The sequence below is a fragment of the Siphateles boraxobius genome, unplaced genomic scaffold (assembly GCF_051911475.1).
Source record: "Siphateles boraxobius isolate OS27281-9 unplaced genomic scaffold, OSU_SipBor_1 98, whole genome shotgun sequence".
Lineage (NCBI taxonomy): Eukaryota > Metazoa > Chordata > Actinopteri > Cypriniformes > Leuciscidae > Siphateles > Siphateles boraxobius.
The window spans coordinates 799,197-803,978 of NW_027509228.1; the positions used below are offsets into that span (position 1 = coordinate 799,197).

Here is a 4,782-nt window from a genome sequence, read left to right on the forward strand (position 1 = left end):
ACCGACACACTCGCTCGTTGTAGACAACAGCACACTCAGAGACATCAAACGATCGGCTCCGAAGCGAAAGGCAACTAGTGCGTGCATCCACTTCCGTATTTATACCCGCGCCGCGGGGGCGGAGTGTGTGATGCGAATCACGCACGCCAATTAAATTGGCTCGTTCAATAGTACTCGAAGAAGACAGGCTCTCTAGCGAGATCCCAATTCAGTCGACCGTCGACTACGTCTGACGTTATCGACTGAAAGGGAACTAAGACACAATACTCACAGGTAACATTAATCAATGCCTCAACACGAAACTAGCGCAATCACAGGCAGGACTTCACAGAGCATAACACCACAGCAGGTTTAACAATGAACCGACACAGGACAGCAAACACAAGGGGATTAAATAGGGGAACACTAATGACGAGGACAGGTGAAGGTGACTAAACAATAATGACGAGACGAGGATAACAAGGGGGCGGGGTCACGTAACAAGACAACCCAAGCACATGGCCCACACAAAAGGCCATGTGCTTGCACACAAAACACGGGTCTGTCATGATCCTGCCACAAGACCAGGGAAAATCAAAGACATGATGGCAGAATCATGATATTTTCATGTTGATTTTGATGTTTGTTTTAGATTGTTGTCCTGATGGAAGATCCAACCATGACCCATTATAAGATTTCTAGCAGAGGAAGTCAGGTTTAGATTTTTTTTTTATCTGTTGGTATTTGCAAGAATCCATGATACCATATATCTGAACAAGATGTCCAGGACCTCCAGCAAAAAAAATAAAAATAAATGCAGAATCCCTGACAACATTGAAAAGACAACTGAAAATTCATCTCTTCCGTGATCACTAACATAGAAAAAAAAATGATTTCCTTTTCTTTTAAATCCTCCCTTGTCTGGCTTATACTACTCTGAGCAATGCAACTTTTTATATTGAGCACTTCTTGCGTTGTTTTTGCCTCTTCACGGTGACTTGACTTCCCAGCTAGCAGGGAACGTTCTCAGAACTTTGGCTAACATTCCCTACAAGTTTGGTTAATGTTTTAAAGAAAACATTTGAATGTAATGTTCTAAGAATGTTTTATGGATGTTTTATCATTTCAAATAATGTTCCTATAAGGTTAAATGTACACTAAGATATAACGTTTTAACTGTAACATTTTGAGGATGTTTTGGGAATGTTGTTGAGATAACAGATAAGACAATGTTCTCAATAAAACATTGGCACAATGTTCCATAATAATAGGAGAGGAACATTATCATATCAACGTTCGCAAAATGTTTTGAGGATATCATTGAGGCCTGAGATGACAGTGTTTTTTATAAAACGTTCTTGTAATGTTATGTGTTAGCAAAGCAAGAACGTTTTAAATGTAACATTTTGAGGATGTTTTGGGAATGTTGTTGAGATAACAGATAATACAATGTTCAAAATAAAACATTGGCACAATGTTCCATAATAACAGGAGAGGAACATTATCATATCAACGTTCGTAAAATGTTTTGAGGATATCATTGAGGCCTGAGATGACGGAGTGTTTTTATAAAACGTTCTTGTAATGTGACGTGTTAACAAAGCAAGAACATTATAACTGTAACATTTTCAGGATGTTTTGGGAATGTTGTTGAGATAACAGATAAGACAATGTTCTCAATAAAACATTGGCACAATGTTCCATAATAATAGGAGAGGAACATTATTATATCAACGTTCGCAAAATGTTTTGAGGATATCATTGAGGCCTGAGATGACAGTGTTTTTTATAAAACGTTCTTGTAATGTGACGTGTTAGCAAAGCAAGAACGTTTTAAATGTAAAATTTTGAGGATGTTTTGGGAATGTTTTTGAGATAACAGATAAGACAATGTTCAAAATAAAACATTGGCACAATGTTCCATAATAACAGAGGAGGAACATTATCATATCAACGTTCGTAAAATGTTTTGAGGATATCATTGAGGCCTGAGATGACGGAGTGTTTTTTATAAAACGTTCTTGTAATGTGACGTGTTAACAAAGCAAGAACATTTTATATGTAACATTTTCAGGATGTTGTTGAGGTAAAAGTTTGTAGAATCATCTTTTATAAAACATTGACACAATGTCCCATAATAACAGAGGAGGAACATTATCAAATTAACGTTCGTAAAATGTTTTGAGGATATCATTGAGGCCTGAGATGACGGAGTGTTTTTTTATAAAACGTTCTTGTAATTTTGAAGTGTTAACAAAGCAAGAACATTATAACTGTAACATTTTGAGGATGTTTTGGGAATGTTGTTGAGATAACAGATAAGACAATGTTCTCAATAAAACATTGGTACAATGTTCCATAATGACAGAGGAACATTATCAAATCAACGTTCGTAAAATGTTTTGAGGATATTATTTAGTCCTGAGATGATAAAATGTTTTTAATAAAACATTCCTTTCAATTTACTTTTTAACATTTTGCATGAAACATTTTGAGGATTTTTTTAGGGATGTTGTTATCTTTTATAAATCATTAGCACAATAACAAAGGAGGAACATTATCAAAGCAACATTCATCAAATGTTTTGAGGAAATTATTGGCGTGAGATGACAAAATCTCATAATATGATGAGTAACAAAAGCTCATAACATTTTAAGGATATTTTAGGGAAGCTGTTTAGGTAACAGATTGTAGAATTATTTTAACCTATAAAATATTGGCATAATGTTCCATATTAAAAGAGGAGATTATCAAAACAGCATTTGTAAAGTGTTTTGAGGATATTACTCTGAACTGTTTGAACTGTTGCGCGAAATGTGTTTAGAAGAGACGAGAAGCTGATTGGGGGTCACTGTGGATCGACGTTTAAAACTACCAATCACAGCGTGATTTTCTCATGACGTAAGAACATTTGAAATCGACAAACAGCGCAAAGAAAGTAACGTTTTTGTTGAAGAAATCGGCGCAAAATGCCCGTTGTCTAAATTGACAAATTGCCAAACAACAGAACTCCTGGTCAACGGAAGAGCTCTTTCACAACTGTAAGTTTTTTTTGTGTGTATTTTTCAGTTTACATATAGCTTTCTCTTATCCTTGATATATGTCTTTCAGTGTTAGATTTTACTTTCTTAGAATTGTATGACAGTCGCATTAAATCTGAGTATATGTTACTTTTGAATAACAGCTAGATATGTTTTAATCCAGACTCCAAACTGCCTGTTTGAAGATGAATATAAAACCGATGACGCAATAAAGTCTCCATTTACAACAAAGGTAGCCTACTATAATATTGTGTTCTGTGTATATGAATACTCTATTTTTGCAACTTAAAAGTGTTAATCTTATTGTCTTTTGAAAGTAAAAGTTAATAATATTTCAGTAATTCATAAAGAGGTAATGTGCAAATTGGAAAAAGCATTCAGTCTAAAACGTTTTCAGTCTTTTGTGTTTCTAGCAAATATTGTATGTGCTTGTAATATCGTTGTATGTTGACAGACCATGTTTTAAAATATTTCAGGTAATTACTCTGGGGCTGATGGTCAATGTAAAGGACACAATCTGTCAAACATAAACCTGCAGAGGTGAATGGATATGGGAGCTAAAGAGACTTGTAACTGGTAGGTGGTTTTGTAACTTGTTGTAAATCTTCACAGAATTACCTTTATATTATAATACAGATTATAGTAATCTTGTTCAAATGTTAGGAAATAATTATGTTGGTTTAAGAAAGCCAACATATTGTTAACCTATTTGAACTAAATATTATTATTATTATTATTTTTCTGAGACAAAAATGTTCAACTCTTAACTCCTAGAGCTTTAGTGCTAAAAGCACCTAACACAGACCATAAATGATCTCATCCAAAAGACATCCAAAAATGAGAATTAGCCCATGATTTACTCACCCTCAAGTCATCCTTGGTGCACAGGGAACTACACTAACATTTTCCACTGGTGGCACTTGCGCTACTAACTTTTTCAGTTACTAGCGCAAAACATGATTTGGTCGCACAAATTATTTATATAGTAAGCCGCTCTGGATAATAATGACCAATAGTGAAACTGTATTGCATACAGATGTGCTTTTTATTTTACTCTCCATCTTTTAAAACACATGCCTTCTTGTTTTCTTTAAAAATGGTTGGGATAGATTTACTGCAATAGAAAATACAGTAGCCTACACAATAAAGTGCTAAATTAATTTCTTTTGGATTTCACCATGCTATGGTTGGCACAGATGGGCAGACTTCTGAACTCTTAAGGAAAAGTAAAATAAATATAATATGTCATTGTGAAGCTTCAATGATTCGTGTTTGAATTGTTTTGACGCAGTTACAAATTTGGACAGTCCTGCAATTGAAGGGCCACAGAATTTACAGTAGGGCTGCACGATATTGGTAAAAAAATGACATTGCGATATAAAAACAATTTCACCAGATGACTTGAATAGCTCTACTTGGAAAGAATGAATCATTCTAGAATGACTCTTGAGTTCAGTGTTGGACAGATCAGTTGTTATTTTAACCATTCATTAAAGTGAATCGGTTCAAAGGAGTCAGTTCGCGAATCGGACGTGTCATTAACGGACCACGGCACACGTTGTGTGATTATCCAGGCAGTTTAGGACATCGCACAAGATTTGTCTCAACACAGAAAACATTTCATCACCAGATAGATTTTTTGTTTTGATTATTGAAAGAGTGGTTTATGCCATCTGAATGTGTGGAAAGCTTTTCAGAGAAGATGAGGCAACGTTATTTTAGCACAATTCACAACCAGTGGTAGTTCAGAAAAAAAAAAACT

General features: G+C 34.9%; 1 long non-coding RNA gene across 1 annotated transcript; it reads left to right on the plus strand.

The window, feature by feature from the left end:
• The first annotated feature begins 2,924 nt into the window (after positions 1–2,924).
• Positions 2,925–3,578, plus strand: LOC143733347 (uncharacterized). The gene is made up of 3 exons (XR_013201325.1): positions 2,925–3,020; positions 3,184–3,252; positions 3,497–3,578. It is a non-coding gene; the product is annotated as an uncharacterized LOC143733347 (long non-coding RNA).
• The last annotated feature ends 1,204 nt before the right edge of the window (positions 3,579–4,782 follow it).